Source organism: Petaurus breviceps, unplaced genomic scaffold, assembly GCF_028583685.1.
Source record: "Petaurus breviceps papuanus isolate PSGF00001 unplaced genomic scaffold, PetGlider_PUasm1.0 90925, whole genome shotgun sequence".
NCBI lineage: Eukaryota > Metazoa > Chordata > Mammalia > Diprotodontia > Petauridae > Petaurus > Petaurus breviceps.
The window spans coordinates 34888673-34912493 of record NW_027187380.1 but is presented as its reverse complement, the minus strand read 5'-3'; positions in this window follow the sequence as shown (position 1 = coordinate 34912493).

Genomic DNA, 23821 nt, shown 5'->3' with positions numbered 1-23821 from the left:
TCTCTCTCTCTCTCTCTCTCTCTCTCTCTCTCTCTCTCTCTCTCTCTTTCTCTCTCTTTCTCTCTCTCTCTCTCTTGACCAGAGAAATGACTCTCCTTCTAAGCCTAGGACTCATGCCCTCAGACTACAGATATTTGAGATATGGCAGATGATTTAATTCTAGACTAATATTCCTCTTGCAGACTGGAAAAGAACTTGCCCATCCTCAGGAATGTTAAACTTTGCCTGCCTCCCCTACAGCTAGTGTGCTCATGGTAAAGGAATAACCTTCCTCCTCTAAAGAGATAGGATACACCCCCAGACTATATCTATTCATGCCATACATGAGTCGCATCTACCAATTTAGATAACCCATAGATGAAATCTAATATTATAAATATGTTGGGGAAAAGATCTTACATCTTAAAGCTGGGAAGGATCATAGAGGCTATGTAGTCTTTTTCTTTTATTGACGCTGAGAGAGGTTAAATTACTTGACTAGAGTAATACAGCTTCTATGTATCTGAGGTAAGATTTGAACCCAGGCTTTTTCTGGCTCTGAGGCCAGCAGTTTATCCATTACAAAACAGATTCTTCAAAAAGGAATATCAAGACAAGATGTGGCCACTGCTTAAAATATGTGTGACAGATCATAGGAAAACAGAGCTTCTTAACTTTTGCTTCCACTTTCTCTGCCAAGTTGAATAATCTTCAGTCTTCAGAGAAGGAAAAAAAGCCAATGAAGAGTTAAAAGTTAATAAAAGTAATGAGTAGTAACCTATTACAACCATTGAAATCCCTTCCAACTTATGTAATTCTGTGAACTACATAAAATTAAAAGTGTGATTTTAAAAAACAAAACTTTTGTTCAAAGATTTTCATAGCAAGATAATAGCTGCAAAAAAACTGGAAATAGCCTAAATGTCTACAATAGGCGAACAATTAAATAAATTGTGGTGCATTGGTATAATGGAATATAATATTGCAATTAAGTCTGAGAAGTATAAGGAAATCCAAGAAGATTTTTAGGAAATGATATAAAATGAAAAAAAAACAGAATAATAGAGAAAATACTATCTATGAATATATGAGAAAAAATAAATGATAACGTCAGCTCATATGACACAGTTTGGAGGAACAGAAATTTTCTACAACCCTTCCAAAAACCCTTCCAAAGCTCCCCAAAATAAAAATTACATGCAAGAGGTAAAGTAATTATAGCTGTCTCCACAGGCTAAGATACCAAGAAGTCTAATGAGATGACAACCTGATGAATTAATGGCAGAGAAGGCTAATCCTTAATCTTTAACATGATCATTCATAAACCACTCCCCCAACACCCTCCACTCTCTAGCAAGGTAGAATAACAAGATCCAAAAGTTTATGCTCTGGCATCCACTCAGCAATTGCCTTACTGCTGCTGTAGTGCTTGCTAGCATACTTTGCCCTTGCCACCATCCTGGGGCAACAGGTAAGCAAAATTCAATTCTGCCCTCAACTCACTTTTGTTCTGAGGAGGAATAGGGAAATAGAAGTGTACTCTGCCTGAGGTTACAGCAGCACTAAGAGAATTAAAGAACAAAGGGAACTTGGGCAGGGTGGGAGGTGAGGGTTCCTGCAAAAGACCAGAAGGAAAGGGGATTGGTATGGGGGAAGGGAGGGTGGAGTTCTGTCTCCATAAGTCACATAGAGTAGAGACCAAAGTTCATGAAAAGTAAGTTCCACAATGTTGGTGTAATAATAATGGGAATTTGAAGATCTTCCCTGATTTGAGGATATTCCCTGCCTAACAGGCTAAATATAATCACATGGGGCCTGTGGTGGGAGGAGTTTGCTGAAGGGTGGTACAGAGTCCACAGGAGGCTGGGAGTCATAACCAGCAGCTAGACAGTGGGATAGAGAGGGCACACCCAGAGAGATAGTTAGGCTTATGAGTGTTTGCCCCTTGCTGTGACAGTTAGGCTTGTAAGTGTTTGTGAGAAGAATGGTATGGCTTCATGCTGTACTATGGTGTATTAACTTCTTTACTACTATGATGGATTTGACTTTTTGGTGTTGGGATTTGGTTTTCTGGTGTCTGAATAAATGTTTTGCTTCTGTCTTCTATATGGAGAGTCTGTTATATTTTGTGGTTGACAACTATGTTGGCATATTTACAGTCACCATTGGTGCTGTGAATATTGCATTGGCATTACAGTTGGTAGAAGCTGAGATATCTTTGAGGTTCAACATTTGTCAGTAAAGGAGAAGGAGTTAGAAAGTAAATGGTGGAGGAATGTGAGGAGAAAAGACTAAAATTATCCAAGATCTCATGATGAAGAAAGTAGATAAATTAACAGAGAAGAGGCTAAAATTGGAGGGAAGATGGCCTCTTGGAAATATAAACAGAAAAACTTGAATCCATGATAGCCAATCTCACCAAAAAACAAACACACAAAAAAAGAAAGAAAGATCAGTTGATTGGGAATATAAATATATAGAAGTTAAGAATGATCTGGAAGAAGAAAAGCAAAATGCAATGATGGTAAAGGAACACATGGTTTCTATACAAGCAAAATGTCAACCTCAAAAAACAGATTAAATAGAGACAACTTAAGGTCTCCCAGAAGAACATAAAATAACAAAAGGCATCTGTAAGTGAGGGTTCATATCCTTCCCTGTTTGAAGCTCTCTGAGAATTATCCAGGTGCCAGGATCATTCAGCAAGTTTCATTCTCAAGAGATTTCTAAAAACTACTATATCATCAGACAATGCCTAGATATTAAGTAGCTTTCTGGAAGTACATTTTTAATGATTTTCAGTGCATCCTCTTTATTGCCTTCCCTCACTTCTGGCATAAGTGCAGCCAGGTTGTTAAAGCCTTAGCAATACTCAAACAGATTTGTTCCATCTGGTGTGGGTCAGCAGAACTCTTTTTAACACCACTCTGTCTTGCTCTGCCTCCTTCCCACAGTAAGAACTGCAGTCTGTTTGGTGAAGATCCTTTATTATCTGATAATATCTATCACACAGTATATATAATATCTTTAGTTATAGATATTATATATACTATATAATTATAGATGCTAACATGGTAAATCAAATACTGAAATAAAAATACTTCACAATATACACATAAACACAAATCACACTCTTCCACCAATGTACTCAATAGCTATGTGAAGAGTGAGCACATGGAAACACATAAAGGAGGAAATTTTAAGTGTTAAGGGTAACTCAGACTTTTGACTGTGGGCTTCAGTGCTATTGGTCCACTCAGAATACCACAGAAAACTGCTTCTCTTCTCTGCTTGACCATTCACTTCTTTGCTTAAACATAGCTTTTATAAGCTCTTTCAATGAACTATCACCTTTTAAAGGGTGTTTAGAAAGCTTTATGTGAATAGCAATTATCTTTAGGTCAGAAAACTTCAAAGTTCATCAAACTGGCTTCCTCTGGGCTATTACAGACCAGACCGGCCACTTAGTTACTCACCTAGATGTGGTGTTGTTCAATCACAATGGCGTTCACAGCAACACAGTTCAGTGTTTACTCTTTAAGTCACTCTTTACCCTTTTTTCCTTCATGAGTTAGAGGCGGCAACAGAAAACTGCAATCTTTTACGAAAAAAATTCACTCTTCACCTCTAGATGGCACTGTAGGGCAATAGGTGTCAATGGAGCTTTTGGCCAATGGTGTCAATTCTCTGACCAATCAGTAACCACTCAGCTGAAGCTCTGTCAGATAGCTGCTAGTTGTGCCATAGCTATAATGGAACAGATTAATAGCCCCTTTCTGTTTTCATACCTTCTCTTACTCAACATTTATCTCCTGGCTATGTCTTCTCTTACTTTAATGAGAACCTCCAGACTCATCTTTCATTTAAAAAGTTACAATGGCATAAATTTCTCCAACCAAATTGATAGTCGTTTCTTTTACTCCAAATGTTTACTATTTCTCATTTTCTTAATTCTACCTACTTTAGTCATAAAACATGAATATATAAATTAAATGAGAAACCTATCATGCCTTAGTCCTGAAGTTCCAACATGGTTTATTTTTCTATTCAGATTACATATTCATATTCATCCATAACAGTAGCCATATCTTAGTTACATCCTTTGATCAGTCAGTCAATAAACATTTATTAATTGCCTACTGTGTGCCAGGCAATGTGTTAAGGACTGGAAATATAAAGAAAGGCAAAAGACAGTGCTTGACCTCAAGGAGTTCACAATCTAATGGGTAAGACAATGTGTAAATAATTATATACAAATGAGATATATGCAGGATAAATAGGAGATAATCAATAGAAGGAAGGCATTAAAATCTCTTCCTTCATGAAAAAAGAAACACCAACTTTTTTTTGCCATTTTCATTATTAACTACACTTGAGAAAAGGGACATAAAGAGATGGTATATCTTACTCTGGATCAAAGTCTTTCTAGCATGATAGAATTTAACAGCACCTACTCTCCCCTAGCATATTCTTCTGAACTCAAGGGTATTTATATACAGATCCAACTGCACAGAAATAGAAAAGAGGGAGAGAGTTGGGGAAACAGATCATAAGCCTGGCTCAGAGGCATGACATAGTAATGATGAGGGACTTCAATTATGGCTATCTCTCTCTCTCTCTCTCTCTCTCTCTCTCTCTCTCTCTCTCTCTCTCTCTCTGTCTGTCTCTCTGTCTCTCTCTCTCTCTCTGTCTCTCTCTGTCTCTCTTTCTCTTTCTCTCTCTAGCACAGACTCTCTAATAATTTCTTGAATTTTCTTAGCGACAATTTCATACTTCAAAAGGTGAAGGTATCTGGGCGGCTAAGTGGCTCAGTGAATAGAACACTGGCCCTGGAGTCAGGAGGACTTGAGTTCAAATCCAGCCTCAGACACTTAACACTTACTAGCTGTGTGATCTTGGGCAACTCAACCCCAATTGTCCTGCCTTCCCCCCTCCAAAAAAGAAAAAAAAGGTGAGGGTATCGACAAAGGTGAAGTCAATTCAAAAACTGTCTTATACCAATCAATGAAAAGGGGTTTATTAAGAGCCTACAATGTGCTAGGTACTGTGCTAAGTGCTGGGAATCTAATAAAAAGTAACAGCAGTCCCTACCCTCAAAGAGCTTACATTTTAATGAGGAAGAAAACATACTGAAATTAAAACATAGATATGTAGTATATTTAAACTCTGCTATCTCCCAACTCCCACTTATACAAGTACATTGGACACTCTCAGGGAGACCACTATGTCCCATCAGGGCTCTAAGAGTCATCCTGAGAGTTTGGGTGAAGTTATCTGATGCTATTTGCTTGACCCATCATCCCCGTGTGTTCTCCCCTATATTATTAGTTGATATTGAATAATCAGTCAAGCTCAATTATTAGAAAGGATATTTACTAAAGTTCTATGGTAAGATCAGTAGTTATAAAAACACTGTCCTCTACTCAAGAAAGAAGTCTGTGACATAACCCCTCCTCCCCCCAGTACCTACAGAGTTCAGGGAAAAGTGGGCACAAGCTTAGAGCCCCTGTACCAAAGGGGTAACTCACATCTCCTGATTGCTGAAGTGCCTTTCTCCCCTTCATGGAGTGCTCAAGAAGCTCCCTTGGGCATGGAGTAGCTTCCTTACTAAGTTCTCTTTTGGGCAATGAATCTACCTCCAGCATGCTCTTGGCTCCCAAGTGCAGAGACACTGGCATCAGCTGTTCCAGAAACACTGCTAAATGCTTGTAGATAACTAGGAAGTCCTCTATACCTTAAAGTTCTCTAGTCTTCCTATGGCTTAGGAAGGGCAGAAGGAGGCTTTCCTCCCCTGCCTGAAGTGACTCTCTCTCTTTATACCCAACAGATGCTCTCTAGACTCTGAATCTTTCTGAAGCCTGAACTGGCTTGATTGTTTCAAAATGATACTAATCCATAACCAAATTTCCTCAGCCACTCTGGATAGTCTTATTGTATAGGGATTCCAAGAGTTAAAAGCTGAGCAAGAAAATATTCTCAGGCATAGGAAATATTGTCAGGGCAAAGGTCTCAAAGTGAAAAATAACACACCATGTGCAATGAACAACAGGAGGGTATGGAGAATACTGAAGTGGAGGGGAGTAAAATGTAAGAAAATTAGAAAGGTAAAAAGGAGCCAGGTTGTGAAGAGTTTTATATTACAAAAGAATTTACAGTTGATCCTGGAGGTAATTGTGAGCCATTAGAATTTACCTGCACTTTAGAAACTGGTTTGGGGGTAGAAATGATGGCAACCCTTGAATGAAAAACTCCACCCTAGAGGTTTTTGTTTTTTTTTTTTTAATAAAAGAGAGGAAAATAGAACAAAATCTGATGTGCATGTTAGGTTTGGGGAAAGCAAATTTCAAAGGGTTCAGAGTAAAGATAAATGGGATTACATAGAGTGAAGTCATCCCAGTAAAGATGCTGAAGGAAAAAATTCTGAAAATACAGAGGGAAACAATTCCAATGAGGAAGAAAAATGGAATTTATCTGAAGAAATCAATGTGGATGCACAGAAATTCATCAATTATTTTAGATTTTTAAAAGAAATATAAAAAAGAAGGAAGCAAAGCTGGGTAACAATGATTGACTATTAGTGTAGCAGGGTACTATAAAATATAAAGTCAAAAATATTAAGGAAGCACAGAATGAACTGAAGCCGGTAAAGGAAGATTAGGACAACAAAAAGGACTGTTTCTGTTGCTTTCTTTCTTAGTTGGAGTGGAATAAAAAGCAGGATCAAAGAAGAGACATAATTCCTATCTCGAACCCACTGGAACCTTGGACTCTGCCTCTGGGACACGGAGGGCTAATAGGTGAACTTTTACCTTCCTTCACTTGGAGCGGGTGGTTTGATTATAACTGACAAAAGGAAGAAGACAAAGCTGCTCAATTATTGTTTTGTTTCTCTGTCTTATGCAAAGCCCAGTGACCTTTATACTGCCACTGACAGAACAGAAATTACAAACAGGAATTGATACTTGAAAGAAGTAACACAATATTAACCATACATAGCTAACCTTGACGAATCGAAGTGGACCCAGATGGACTGTATCTTCACGCCCCAAAAGAACTGGCAGGCGTGATTGCTGAGCCAATGTTAGTGACACTTGAAAAATCATGGGAAAATACAAGGTACCACAAAATTAGAGACGGCCAGACGGAGTTCTGAATTTCAGAGTGGGGGAAAGGAGGAGAGGGAGAGGAGAGGATTCTGTAAAGTACAGAACCTTACTTCAATCCCTGGGAAAATTCTAGAATGGCTCATTAAAGAGATGGTTGACCAACCCACATAGGTGATATTCAAGAAGTAGCAATTCAAACACAATCAAGTTAGATTCCTTAAGGAAAAAAGGAATTACATAATCCTCAGGCTTAAAGAGAATAGATGAGATTTCCTCCTTTTCAAAGTTCCCCTCCCACTTCCCATAAAGGAAACTGTATATTCTCTCCTAGAAACATCTCTCTCCATTTGCAGAGCTAGGGGATTATGAGTATGGAATATTGCATACACTGACAGACTCAACTGATACATTAGTTGGCTTTTTTGAATTGCTTTTTTTCCTTTTTTTTTTTTTGTTTTTTTTTACAAGGAAAGGGTGGCTTACAGGATATGAGAGAGGAAGGGACATAGAAATAAAGGTGATGTTTAAAAGAAATCAGTGAATTTTAATTGCATACAAATTAAAAAGCTGGTCATGCCAGGCTAATCTAATTTTCTTTTTTGACATAATTAGTAAAACAGTAGACAAAGGTGATTCTATATAGTTTATATTGATTTTAGCAAAACTTTTAATAAAATATTCCCTTCTGTTCTTATGGTGATGTTGAAAGATGGATTAGACAATAAAAACAGATATATTAAGAATTAGTTGGATGGCCAGACTCAAAAAGCAGTTGTTAATAGTCCAGTGTCAAAGTGGCAAGATGTTTCTAGTGAAGTAGTCCATGATCTATGCTTGGCAGAAAGTGAAAGCTGTTCTCAAGATTTTCGGTGGTATTGAGTAGTTTTTCAGCCATCTGACTCTTTGTGATCCCATTTGGGATTTTCTTAGGAAAAATACTGGAGTGCTTTCCATTTCTTTTTCCAGCTCATTTTACAGATGAGGAAACTGAGGAAGACAGGGTTAAGTGATTTGCCCAGGGTCACACAGCTAGGAAGTGTCTAAGGCCAAATTTGAAAATTAGTTTTCTTGATTACAAGCCCAGTGCTCTATCGACTATGCCACCTAGCTGCCCTCAAGGTTTTTAAGGTCTGTCATATTACAGGAGATTAGAATTATTCTATTTGATCCAAAAGGGCAGATGATGGAACAATAGGTAGAAACTGCAAAAAGACCAATTTACACTGGACTTTAGGAAGAATTATCCAACAATGAGTGTAATACAGATGTGGAATGGGAATGGGCTGCCTGCCTTGAGAGGTGGTGGCTTCTCTTTCCTTGGGAGTTTTCAAGCAGAGGATGAATGATCACACATAAGAGTATTGTACAGTGGGGGTTCCATTTATTTATTAATTGCACTACATAGCCACTGAAATCCCTTTTAAGTCTGACAAGGTCATCTTCAAACCCTTGTTGAGGCATCCTAGAAGTAGGCATCCTACTTTGCAGGACTTCATTCATGGTAAACACCTAATGCTTAATTGGATTTAACGAGCTGTCCCACAGTGAATTTTCCAGTTAACTCAAGTTTACCCTAAATAAGAAAACTTTTTTGAAACTCCATTACTTTAATATTTTTTTATAAAAATCTTTCTAAAATGCATTGCATACTTCCTTGTCTTAAACAGAGTACCCAGAATGTAATTTAACTCTGCTCATTGTCTTCACTATGAATTACTATTACTGAATTATTCTATACTACAAGGACACATTTTCTCATGACTCACTGAGAGATGTAGGACCATCTCAATGGTCCCATCTTACTTTGCTTTTTCAATTCTTTAAATCCATTCAGTTCAATAAACATTATTAAACATCTACTGCACAAGACACTAGGGATGCAAAGATGAAAATAATTCTTTTCCTTAAACAGTTTATAGTCTACTGGGAAGATGCAACGTGTGTGAAGTAAATAAATGCAAATTATATACAAAGTAATTGGAAGCAATTTCAGAAAGAAGAGAGTGTTAATAACTGGGGGTATCAGGTAAGGGCTTGGCCTCATTAGGAAGTAACACATGGGCTAGGTTTTGAAGGCAGCCATGGATTCTATGAAGTGCATTATAAGCATGAGGGACTACTTGTATGATAAATGAAATGACATGTATAGGGAAGAGTTAGCAATCCAGTTTGACTAGAGTTGGGAATAGTAATATGAAATGATTGGAAAGGTGCATGATGGCCAAATCATGATATGCTTTAAATGTCATGTTAAGATTTTGTATTTCACAACAGATGCAGCATGGAATTCTTGTGTCTAGCAGAAATGGGATGGGGGGGGAGGGAGGTGAGAGATATAGAAAAAATTATAAAGCACATGTCTGACTTTGTCACTTTCTAACTCAGTGACTCTAGTGACTTCCTATGACCTCAAGAATCCAATAGATATTACTCTGTTGGGAATTAAAAGCTCTTTAGAATCTTTCTAAATTTCGAACCTATTTTTCCCCTCCAGGTACAGTCCATCCCTACTGAACAACTTGCTCTTACTCAAATATGACTCTTCACATCCCATATCTGGGCTTCTGTGCTGGCTGTTCCCCATTCCTAAAATGGTCTCTCTCCTTAATTCTACTCTTAGAATCTCATTTCTTTCAGGACTCAGCTCAGATGTAAGACCTTCTGCATAAGGTCTTTCCTGGTTTTCCTAGGGACCTTCCCCTCCAAGGTAACTTTGCATATGCTCTATATGTATGTGCTTTGTAGAGACCTAAAAATGAGGTTTTATATATATTTGCATGTGTATGGTATCCCCTCTGTTAGAATGAAAGCTCTTTGAAGATATTATTTTTTTTTAACATTTTTCTGTGTCTTTCCCAGCAACTAGCAATACGTGGTACATAGGCTATTAATAAAGACTTGATTAATTGATGGATTGATAAATAGGAAGCAGCCAACAATAATTCTTCTCTGTCAGGAGTCAGTGAGATTTTTCTAGGAGTAATATTTTTTTATTTTAATTTAACTTTTCCCCAGTTACATCTAAAAACAATTTTAACATTCATTTTTTCCAAATTTTGAGTTCCAAATTCTCCTGCACACTCTCTAACTCTTCCCCCACTGAGAAGGCAAGCAACTTGACACAGGTTATACATATAGAGTCATGCAAAACACATTTCCACGTAATTCACCCTGTGAAAGAAAACACAGACCAAAAAAAAAATAATAAAGTATGCTTCAGTCTGCATTCAGACTCTACCTGTTCTTTCACTGAATATAGACAGTAATCTTCATCATAAAGCCGTCAGAATTGTCTTGGATCATTGTATTGCTGAGAATAGCTAAGTTATTCACAGCTGATCTTCATACAATATTGCTGTTATTGTGTATAATGTTCTCATTTCACTTTGCATCAGTTTATGTCTTTCTAGGTTTTGAGAGTATCTTGCTCATCATTTCTCATCATCTTTGATATAAGGAATACTGCTCATTCCATCACAATCATATATGACAACTTATTCAGATATGAGCAATATTTATGATCATTTTGATGCATGAACTTTATGATATCTTTTTTTTTTGGTTATTCAGAGGCCTCTTTTGCTTCCTTTTTAATTTTCAGTGGTATTACTGGATAGAGATGGTTGTTGATGAATTGCTTAGGATAAGCTTCCCCTCTCAAGCTTCCAACAGAAGCAAAGTTCTTATCCCCAAGGGACCTGACAGTACCATCTTCCAATGTGATACTATAATATGCATGTTGAAGACATTGCTTATTTATTTCCTATTTATATTAATTTTTAAATTTATATTAAATTTTAAATTAAATTATAAAAATAACCTTTTACTATAAAAATCTAAACATTACATGTTTCAGACCTCTGGTCAACTCAAAGGACAAATGAAGGTGCTCTTGAGAAGAATCACATTCACTTAATCCATCCCCACTCCCACTTCTCTACTAGAAAGGGCAGTCTGCATCTTGATTATAGCAAGATTCAAGCAGAAACAGGTAAGCTTTGGTACTTTCAGTTTGAATTTGGAAGAATGGACTCAATGACTTCTCACTGAAGCCAAATTTGAATTTTCTGTCTAACTAGCCTGTTGTCACAATCTGAGGAAAATCAAGCTGAATAAAATGAACAAAACCTTTAACAGAGTGTCTAATGAAATGCTTTTGAACATTTCTGGGATTCTGGGCAAGAAAGTCAAAAGAAAAATACCATCAACATTTTAGGAAATGACCATAGCCTATCAGTAATCAGCCATCATATTTAGTATCATCCCCATTGATTTTTTTTAACTTTCTTCAGATAAACTAGAGTTATATGAATAATTGAATTAAAGGATTCTTAATTTTTTTGTGACAGGGACCCCTTTGAAAGTTTGGTGAAGACCATTAATCCCCTCTCAGAATGTATAAAATAAAATACATAGGGTTACAAAGGAAAACAATTATACTGAAATCTATTTATCAAAAAAAAATTTAAGTTCACAGGAACTAGATTAAGAACTTCTGGTTTGCACATTTTAATTTTGTAGCATTTTGAAAATATTCCATAGGGAGAAGTAATTTGGCACCAAACAAAAATGCTGGAATTAGAGGCAGGAGACCTGGATAACTCTGAGAGAAACCTGGCTCTATTGTCTACTAGATGTGTGACTATAGGCAAATAACTTAACCTCTCTGAGTCTTGTTTTCTCATCTTCAAAATAGAGATGATAATGATGTTGATGATAAGCATTTATATCACAGCGACTATGTACCAGGTACTGTGCAAAGTACTTTACAAACATCTCATTTGATCCTCAACACAACCCTGGGAGGTAGGTGGTATATTATCCCTGTTTTATAGTTGAGGAAACTGATGCAAAGAGATTAAATGATTTACCCAGAGTCACACAGCTAGTAAATGTCTGCAGGCAGATTTGATCTTGGTTCTTCTTAACTTCAGATCAAGAACACTATCTGTTGTGCCTCCTAGCTGCCTCTAATTAATAATTACCCTATTTACTTAGAAAATAATCTGTCTTCAAGTATTTGAAAGACTGTCATATAGAAGAGGGATTAGACTTTTATTTTTTTAATTAACAAAAATCTATTTTTCTTTCTCTCCTACACCTCCCCTAACTGGAAAAAAAATTGCAACAAATATACATAATCAAGTAAAGCAAATTCCTACATTAGTGTCAAGCCAATCATGGCAGCTCTCCTGAGGACTGCTGCTGTGAATAACTTTAAGGGTCTAATCACACAGTATAATGAACTTTCTATTGATTCAGCAATAAACTAGACATTGTTCAATAAAGCAAAGCATAACATTCACAACACATAACATAAACAACTTATTATTAAGGTGGCCACATAGTCTTAAATAAAACATGTCATTCGGTATAACTTATAGTCATCTTTAAGAGGTAGCAGAAAATACAAACACCATTCATCCCTAGGTCACAGTAAATTACATTCTCCTCAGTCAATACAGAGTCTCCAAGTAAGGTCCTCTTTCATCTTGACTCGAGGTTGCCTTCCAGACTCCACGGCTCCTCTTCCACTGTTTGACCACACCCAAATCTTGACTAGATTTACATATAGGTGTAATAAGAAAGGGAATTTGAAGATCTTCCCTGCCCCTTAATAAGCCTAAGTGAATTTGAGGACCTTCCCTGAATTGAAAATATACTCTGCCCCCTAATAGCAACGTTGAATAGGTCACATGGAGTCTGTGGTGGTAGGAGTTTGCTGAAGGGTGGAGCAGAGCCCAACAAGAGAGGCTTGCTTAGGGGAGGTTTGTTTTTCAGGCACACCCACATTGTTACTTTGTGACATGAGGGCTGTAATATTCTCTGACCCTAGAGAAGGCTATATGTAACTCTGAAGTGAGGTTTTGCTTTGGGGCTCATTTATGTGAAGAGTTGTGTGATTTGGCCAGTTGAAACTCTGGGTAGCTGTTGAGTCCCCCAGCTTCTCTCTCTAGTAACTAACTGTATGGATGTAATAGTCAGACAGCTAGAAGCCCTGCTCATTGAATCATGTTATGTTAAGGAGGTGAATAGAATTCTAGAGAGGGTAGATATGATAGATCTCTGGAGAAAACTGAATGGGGATAAAAAGGAATATACCTTCTTCTGAGCGGTACATGTCATATACACAAAAATCGACCAAGTACTAGGACATAAAAAACCTCACAATTCAATGCAGAAAGGCAGAAATATTAAATATGTCATTCTCAGATCATGATGCAATAAAAATCATATACTATAAAGGGTCATGGAAAGACAGACTAAAAACTAATTGGAAACTAAACAATTTAATCCTAAAAAATGAGTAGGTCAAACAAGAAACCATAGAAACAATCAGTAACTTCATTCAATAAAATGACAATGAGACAACATACCAAAATTTGTGGGATACAGCAAAGGTGGTTCTTAGGAGAGGTTTTATATCCCTGAGTGCATACATGAATAAATTAGAGAAAAGGGAGGTCAATGAATTGGGCATGCAATTGAAAAAACTAGAAAAAGAACAAATTGAAAATCCACAATTAAATACTAAATTAGAAATAATGAAACCCAAAGGAGCGATTAAAAAATTGAAATTAAGAAAACTATTGAATTAATAAATAAAACTAAGAACTGGTTTTATGGAAAAAAAAAACAATGAAATTGATAGACCCCTAGCCAATATGATAAAAAAGAAAGAAGAAAATCAAATTATGAGTATCAAAAATGAAAAAGGTGAATCTACCTCCAATGAAGAGGAAATTAAAACAATAATTAGGAATTATTTTGCCAAATTATTTGCACATAAATTTGACAATATTAGTGAAATGGATGACTATTTACAAAAATATAAGCTGCCCAGATTAACTGAAGAGGAAGTAAATTACTTAAATAACCACAGCTCAGAAAAAGAAATTGAACAATCCATGAGTGAACTCCCTAGGAAAAAATCTCCAGGGCCAGACAGATTTACTAGCAAATTCTATCAAACATTTAAAGAACATTTGATTCCAATACTCTACAAGCTATTTGGGAAAATTAGTGAAGATGGAGTCCTACCAAATTCTTTTTATGACACAAACATAGTACTGATACCTAAATAGGGAAGAGGTAAAATAGAAAAAGAAAATTATAGATCAATTTCCCTCATGAATATAGATGCAAAAATTTTAAATAAAATATTTGCAAAAACACTACAGCAACTTACCACGAGAATAATACATTTTGATCACATAGGATTTACACCAGGAATGCAAGGATGTTTTAATATTAGGAAAACCATCAGTATAATTGATCATATCAACAATAAAACTAGCAGAAACCACATGATTATCTCAATAGACGCAGAAAAGGATTTTGACAAAGTACAACATCCATTCCTATTAAAAACACTAGAAAGCATAGGAATAAATGGAGCCTTCCTTAAAATAATAAGTAACATCTATTTAAAGCCATCAGCAAGTATTATATGTAATGGGGAGAAGCTAGAAGCATTTCCCATAAGATGAGGGGTGAAACAAGGGTGTCCACTATCACCCCTCTTATTCAATCTGATACTAACAATGTTAGCAGTAGCAATTAGAGAAGAAAAAGAAATCAAAGGAATTAAATTAGGCAAAGAAGAGACCAAGTTATCACTCTTTGCAGATGATATGATGATATACTTAGGGCATCCAAAAGAATCAATTAAAAAACTACTTGAGACAATAAATAAATTTGGCAAAGTTGCAGGATATAAAATAAATACACATACATCCTCGGCATTCCTGTATATTTCTAATGAAATCCAACAGCAAAAGATAGAAAGAGAAATCCCATTTAAAGTTACTGTAGACATTATAAAATATTTGGGAATCTACCTGCCAAAACAAAGCCAGGACTTATATGAACACAACTACAAAACACTTTCCACACACATAAAGTCAGATTTAACTAATTGGAAAAACATGAATTGCTCATGGTTGGGTCGAGCTAATATAATAAAAATGACAATCTTACCTAAATTAAATTATATATTTAGTGCCATATCAATCAATTTACCAAAATATTACTTTATAGAACTAGAAAAAAATAGTAACAAAATTCATTTGGAGAACAATTTCCAGAATATCAAGGGCATTAATGAAAAGAAATGCTAGGGAAGGTAGACTAGCTATACCAGATTTTAATCTGTATTATAAAGCAGCAGTCATCAAAACTACTTGGTAGTGGCTAAGGAATAGAGCAGTGGATCAAAGGAATAGATTGGGTACACGAGATTCAGCAATCAATGACTATAGTAATCTACTCTTTGATAAACCCAAAGACTCCAGTTTTGGGGATAAGAACTCACTATTTGACAAAAAGTTCTGGGAAAACTGGAATATAGTATGGCAGAAACTGGGCATATACTATTATCTAACACTGTATACCAAAATTAAGTCTAAATGGGTGCATGATCTAGGTATAAAGGATGATACTCTAAGCAATCTGGGAAAGCAAGGAATAGTTTACCTGTCAGATTTATGGAGAGGGGAAGATTTCATGACCAAACAAGAATTAGAGAGCATTATAAAATGCAAAATGGATAACTTTGTTTACATGAAACTGAAAAGCTTCCATACAAACAAAGCCACTATAACCAAGATTAAGAGGGAAGTGGGAAATTGGGAAAGAATTTTTACAACCAATGTCTCTGATAAAGGCCTCATTTCTAAAATACACAGAGAATTGAATCAAATCTATAAGAATACAAGTCACTCCCCAATTGATAAATGGTCAAAGGATATTAAGAGGCAGTTCTCAGAGGAAGAAATTAAAGATATCTATAAGCATATGAAAAAATGCTCTAAATCACTATTGATTAGAGAAATGCAAATCAAAACAACTCTGAGGTACCACATCTCACCGGTCAGATTGGCTAACACTGCAAAACAGGAAAATGGAGAGGATATGGAAAAATTGGAACACTAATACATTGCTGGTGGAGTTGTGAACTGATCCAGCCATTCTGGAGAGTAATCTGGAACTATACCCAAAGGGATATTAGTAATCTCATATTCTTTGACCCACTTCTAGGGTTGTATCCCAAAGAGATCATAGAAGCGGGAGGAAGACCCATATGTACAAAAATATTTATAGCAGCTCTTTTTGTGGTGGCAAAGAATTGGAAATCAAGGGGATGCCCATCAATTGGGGAATGTCTAAACAAGTTATGGCATATGAATATAATGGCCATAATAAATGAAGAGCAGATGGACTTCATATCTACCTGGAGAAGCTTATACAAACTGATGCTGAGCGAAAAGAGCAGAACCAGGAAAAATTTGTACACAATTGCAGATACAATGTATGTGTGATGACCAACTTTGATAGACCGGACTCTTCTCAGAAATGCAGAGCTAAAAGTAAACTTCAAAAGACTCATGATGGAGAGAGATGTCTACATTCAGAGAAAGATCCAGAAAGAACAGGGTTTGAATGCAGATTGAAGCAAATTACCTGCTCTCTTTCTTTTTCTTGTTTGGTTTGGTTTCCTCTTTCCCATTGTCCATTCCATCCTATACAATCCTTCTTTATAACCTGACCAATGTTTAATGTGAAAGTATCTACAGATCCTATGCCTGATTATATGCCTCCATGGAGGGGGAGAGGGGAAGCGGGAAGGAAGGGAAGGGGAGAATATTTGAAACTCAAAGAACTGGGGAAATGAATCTTGTAATCTCAAAATAAACAAACAAATTAATAAAGCCAAATATATATATATATATATATATATATATATATATATCATAGGATCAAAATCAAAAATAATAATTATAATTTGGAGTGGAATTACCAAAACAACTGAACCAATTCACAGCTTCAATATCAATGCATCAACGTGTCTGTTTTCCTATATAAGTCCTCCAACATTTGTCATTTTCTTTTTTGGATCAACTTTGCCCATGTGATGGGTGAGAGGTAGAACATCAGAGTTGCTTAAGTTGCATTTATCTAATTATTAGTAATTTGAAGCACTTTTTAAAAATATGTTGATAAAGTAAATTTCTTCCTTAGAAATCCTTCTGTTTATATTCTATATAACTTTTAATCTGGGGAATGACAAGAGAGATGAGACTTAATCTTTTTGACAGTAAGGAGTCAGGGGTATAAGTCTTCTAGAGGAAGATTTAGGTTTGATATAAGGAAATCTTCCTAGGAATTAGAGCCATAAAAAAAATGGAACTGGTTTCCTTAGAAGATAGTGATTTCTTCCTTACTGGAGGTCTTCAAGTACAAGTGAGATGATCATTTAGGCACACTGTAGAAGAAATTCTTGGGCGGGTATGAGTTTAGGACATGAAATTCCTTTCCAAGTCTTAAATTCTATGATTCCCTGAATACCTCAAAGAGCTAATGTAATTTCAAAAACTGATAAACCATAAAGTACTAAATAAGAATGAATTATTCTATATTGAATTACCAGAAGCTATATTAGGGTAAGGCACTGCCCTTGCAGCCTATAAATTGTCACTTTCAGATGACAGTGTAAGGATATTTTCTGCCTCTTTTTTAACATATATCATTTGAGAGTACTTGGGAAATATCATTGTCTATGTGCTTCTGACAATGCAGGTTTATGTTTATTTTATACAGCAGATGGCACAATGGATATTGATCTTGGAGTAAGGAAGATCTGACTTCAAATACTACTATAGACCAATTATTTGTCATGTTACCATAATTCAATAACACCATCTCTCTGGGTCTCAGTTCCTCATCTAGAAAATGACAGCATTGGATCTAGATCAGGGATTCTGAACCTTTTCTATCTCACTGGAACCTTTTGACAAAATAGTATATATTATTCCTCTGAATGCCAGCTAGGTGGCACAATGGATAGAGTACCAGGCCTAGAATCAGTTAGTCCTGAGTTCAAATCTGGCCTCAGTTACTACCTGTATGACCCTGGTTAAGTTGCTTAATCCTGTTTGCCTCATTTCCTTATCTGTAAAATGAGCTAGAGAAAGAAATAGCAAATCACTCCAAGTATTTTTGCCAAGAAAACCTTGAATGGGGTCATAGAGAGTCAGACACAACTGAAACAAATGAACAATGTCCTCAGAATAATTTTTTATAACACATAAAATAAAATATACAGGATTTCTTTTTTTTTACAGAGTAAATGCTTTATATGATGGCTCATTTGATCAAATTAGTTTGTGATCAATCTAAGGGATGTATTATTTTATAAAAAATTTAATATTTACAAATTATTTATTTTTTAATTGTATATATTTATTATTCACATGCATATGTATATATGTATATGCATGTATTAGAGGGAGAGACAGACATACAGACAGTATCAAGTAATGGCTAGAGAGCTGGTTTTTGAGTTAAAAAGACAGTCCTGCATCTTACACATACTAACTGTTTGATCACAGGCAAGCCACAACTTCTCAGTGCTCTAAGAAACATTTTTCCCCTCCTTCCCCCTCCCCTTCCCACAAGGGCATGCAATCTGATGTAGGCTATACATTGTACAATCATACTAAATATCTTTCCACATTAGTAATGTTGTGAAAGAAGAATCAGAACAAACGGGAAAAACCACAAGAAAAAAAAAGAGAGAAAATAGTATGCTTCAATTATATATCCAAACTTGATAGTTCTTTCTCTGGATGTGGATACCATTTTCTTTTTCTATTTTAATCTTTCTTGGAGGGGGGAAGGCAGGGCAATTGGGATTAAGTGACTTTCCCAAGGTCACATAGCTAGTAAGTGTGTCAAATACCTGAGGCTGGATTTGAATTGAGGTCCTCCTGACTCCAGAGCTGGTGCTCTATTCACTACACCACCTAGCTGCCCCTGTGGATAGCATTTTCTATCATGAGTTTTTTGGAATTGTTTTAGATCATTGCAGCGCTGAGAAGAGCTAAGTCTATCAAAACTGGTCATCACACAATGTTGTTGTTACTGTATACAATGCTCTCCTGGTTCTGCTCACTTCACTCAAGTCAATTCATATAAGTCTTTCTAGGTTTTTCTGAAATCTGCCTGCTTTCCATTTCTTATGACACAATAGTGTTCCATTACATTCATATATAACAACTTGTTCAGTCATTCCAACTGATGGGCACCCCACTCCATTTCCAATTCTTTGTCACCACAAAAACAGCTGCTATTAAAAAAAATATTCAGGATTTCAAAGGAAATAAAAAATTAGTGAAAATAAAAATGTATTTTGCCATCTAAGTTCAAGGACCCCCTTAAATTCATCTATGGGCCTCCAAAGCATAGATGGATCCCTGGCTAAGGTCCCTGTACTAGGGGTCTCTAAGCTACCACTAGAGTGGCACAATGCTATACCCTTATAATCTTCTGTGGCAATCTGGTTTGGCAATCCAGGGAAGCACCCACTACTGAATGTGATCATTAGGGTTGATGCTATCCAAGAAACTTGGATCTCTTTGTAAATTCGAACAGGCTGTCATCTCTTCTCTGACACTGCCCGCAGCTCTGTCAGGTTAAGTATAAGGAAAATCAGAAATTATTTAAATGACAATTACCTGTTAGGTTCTATATGATTACAGATTCTGGTAAGTGGAAGAAACTGTCCATCTGGGTAATTGAAGGAAATATATTCATTGAAATTCACATGATTACAGTTATATTTTTGCCCCAGGTATCTGTAAAACAGAAATGAAAGAAAATAATAAACACTGAGCAGTAATTCTTCTCTATGGATCTTCAGTTTAACCATCTCCTGGCAAGCAAGCTATCTGGCTTTTAAAGAGTTATTAAATGCCTACCATGTGAAAGGTACTGTGGGGGACACAGGGATGAATGAGATACAGCCCTGGGTCTCCTGTTGTTTCTCAGTGTTATCTTTTTACAGTTTCTGTGCCAGGACCTTAGGGAGCTAATGAGTGCTCTTAGATTTCTGCCTCATAAAAAAGCTTTGCTCAAAGAGTTTCAGTAGCTCTCCTCTGCTTTTTATATCTTATTTTAGTCTGTGTTTTTGAAACTCTGGGTTTTGATCACTAAGTAAATTTACTATGAGTTACTAGCACAGCCTGGGATAGATGGCTATATGGGAGATGCCTCCAGAGCAAGAGACTTATGAGCTGATCTGGACCAAGTGACTCATGCCTAATGCAGACCAACACAACTTTACCCACAAAAGCAGAAAAGAATGATACAGCACTTTGATGCTACAAACTGAAGAAGCTTCTTAAAGATCATGTTAAAAATATATCACCTAGGCACAGTGAATAGGGCACCAGCCCTTGAGTCAAGAGGACCTGAGTTCAAATCCAGCCTCAGACAGTTAACACTTATTAGCCATGTGACCTTGGGCAAGTCACTTGTCACTCAACCCCTATTGCCCTGCCTTCCCCCTTCCAAAAAAGTAAAAAAAAAAAAAAAAGAATGTCACCTATTCTTAAGTAGAAGCACTATGTAGATAATGGAACTACCTCTGCAACCCCTAACCTAAATACCTCATATTTATTTTGTAATTTTTCCTGTATATATTATATATGTGTATGTGTATGCACACACATACACATATACACCTGAACAACTAGGTGGTGCAGTGAATGGGGTTGGACTTGGAATCATGAAGACCTGAGTTCAAATTCTGCCTGAGATTCTTATTAGCAGTGTAACTTCAAGTCTCAACCTCTGTCTGCATCAGTTTCTTCATCTATAAAAGGAGGATAATAATAGTAACTATTTCATAATGTTGCTGTAAGGATCAGATAAGTGAATGTGTGCAAAGTGCTTTGCAAACCTTAAATCACTGTGTAAATGTTAGCTATTATTATTTATATATGTCACTGCCTCCACCTAGTAATAAGCACATTGGTGTTTGTTGGATCTGATTTTGCATAAGGGCCCAAAAGACAAATATCTTTAAGTAAAAATATATTTTCTAAATTGAACATGACATTTTCTAATACTGCATACCAAGGCAAAACAGGAATTCTCCATTGGGAAATTACACACCAATTTCCACTGAAAACAACTCAAGACTGAGTTTGAGTTCCATGTGAATCCAGAGTTGGGCCTTTTTGTAAGATAGGATATTTTATAGGATAGGATATTTCCACTGAAAACAACTCCTTTTTGAGCCCAGTATACATTGAAAAATAAAACATACATGGGAATTGCACTTGCATATCACTAAAGAACCATTAGGCCCCCACACTCCAATGTCAGAGTCACTAGCTTCTCTCTGAGAATGGACTGGAATTCCACATTTTGCCTGGAGCTTTCAAAATATAGGTGACACATGCTACCCATTTGAATTTTTCATGATGAGGAGATTGAAAAAAAATTTTAAATCATTTACACAAAGACTAAGCAGGAAATTTCATGCTGGGCTGAATATAGAATAACACAAATCAATGTGTGGAAGAACAAGCTTGAGAATCATGGCTGTTTACTCAGAAATTCTACTCTCCTGCTCTAAAGGGGCAATGTTTCTCTGTGATCACCATGACACAGTGCACAGAGCACTGAATTGGTGGTCAAAGGACCTAGTTCCAAATTACTTCTTACAATCTGTATGAACCATTAAACATCTTTGGACCTTATTCTCCTCAATTTTACAAAAGAGGGAATTGTACTTAAGGTTGGGTGAGGGAAAACACATTTCAAGATAACAGGTGTTCCATTGCATCCTTTAGCCATTTTAATTTTCTCTCTTGTCCCTATATACAAGATATTTTGAGTAACAGTTCCTCCCGTTTCCTTCCTTCCTTTGCTCTTTCCTTCTTTCCTTTGTTCCTTCCTTCCTTTCTTCTCTCCCATCCTTTGCTTTCTTCCTCCTTTCCTCCATTCCTCTCTCCTTTCTTTCTTCCTTTCTTTTCCTTTTTTCCCTTTCTATAATCCACTGTCCAGGGAGGGGACCTCCTGTCCTATAAAAAGGCCCATCTCTGGATTCACATGGAACTCAGACTCAGTCTTGAGGAGAGTATACGTCCAGAAAGAGGGGGCATCAGCTTTTCTTGTATGTTCTGGTTCTTTATGTCCTAACTCCAAGATTGTGTGGAGAATAGTTGGAATAAAGCTTAGGTATAACTCTTGTCTAGGATTTCCTTAAAATAGATTTAATGGGATCTTTTCTAGAAAAGTAAATCAATGTACAAAGTAGGAATAATATACCAGGAATAAGGTAGCTATTTCCTTCACCACAAAAGAAATGCTAAAAATACAAAAGACTCTCGAATAAGCATGAACAAGTACTGAAAACATAAATAACAACTCCTTCTTTTTAGGTAGGAAAGACTCCTGGGGGACCAATGGAACTTAATTGATTTCACTTTCCTACGCTATCTTTTTTTTTTTTGGAGGGGGGGTGGCAGGGCAATTGGGGTTAAGTGACTTGCCCAAGGTCACACAGCTAGTACGTGTTAAGTGTCTGAGTTAGCATTTGAACTCAGGTCCTCCTGTCTCTAGGGCCTGTACTCTATTTACTGTGCCACCAAGCTGCCCCTTTCCTACACTATCTTAACAGTAACTGAAGGTCCAGATCTTCTGGAGAACCACATGTGCCTATCCTCCTGGCAGCAGTCATTTTCTCCTCAGAGAAGGGTATATAGTTTGAGGGAATTGCTGAAATATTGACTTCACAAGGCATCTTTCAAGGTTAGCAACATCCTTTACAGGATCAATGTTTTGCCACCTATGCTCAAAGAAGAAAGAAGCTTAAAACAGTAATGGAAGATAGGGACTTGAGATACTTTCAGGCTCACCAAGGCAAGCACATATATTCACATATCATATGCATTTAGCTGCCATAACTGCTGCTAAGAAAGGGAAAGAAATCTACCCACTGATGGGAATTCCAAGGAAGAACTGTCAGGACTCCTAAGCCACATATTTTATAGGGGGAAAGAGAGAAGAAGAGTAAGTTATTTCCCTTTTTAATGACTAAGTGGACAGTTTTTCCAGCCTAGTCACCAATCATCTTCAATGCAGCCTCCAGTGATGGGATAAACTAGGAAAATTTATTGTTCATGTAATTTAACAAGTACCCTGATCATGGAGACCACTGGAAAGAGTGGGACTATTGACTTGGCTCCACAAAATCTGATTACCAACACCCTTATATTTCCTTCTCCCCTTACCTTTCCCGCCTTTAATTCTGCCCCTTCCTCTCTCTCTCTTCTTTCCTTTCTTCCTTTCTTTTTCCCCTCTTCTCCTTCCCTCCCTTCTTTCCTTTCTCTTTATACCCTTGACATAAGCAGACTTCCTCATAATTTCCCCTAACTTCATGGTTTTTTCTCCAGAGACTACAACCTTTAAACTGCTGGGCTTTAACTTCTACATCATGGCTCAACACTTCCTGAGTCTCAGCCTAAATAGTAATTGGCACAGAGACAGGTCCCAGACTCTCGTTTAATCCCATATTCTTCGAGAGAAGCCTCCTTATCCCAACACTTCTTATGCATTTACTTTATGAAATACAAACTGATCCTTATGTAAAACCACACTTTCCACTGGTCCCTGACCCCTAGAACCTTTAAAGAAAACATAAGGATAAGACACTGACATGGTCCCATTGTATCCTTTTTAGTATCCCTTTCTGAATTAATAGAAGCTTCTTATTAAAATTGTTTACTTTTTCTTCACTTTAGCAAGAAGTTTAAGGTTGTCCTTTTTTTCCAGTTATAGAATCTTGGAGCTACAAGAAGCTATAGAGATCATAGAGCCCAACATTTTCACTTTTTATCCATCCATCCATCCATCCATCCATCCATCCATCCATCCATCCATCCATC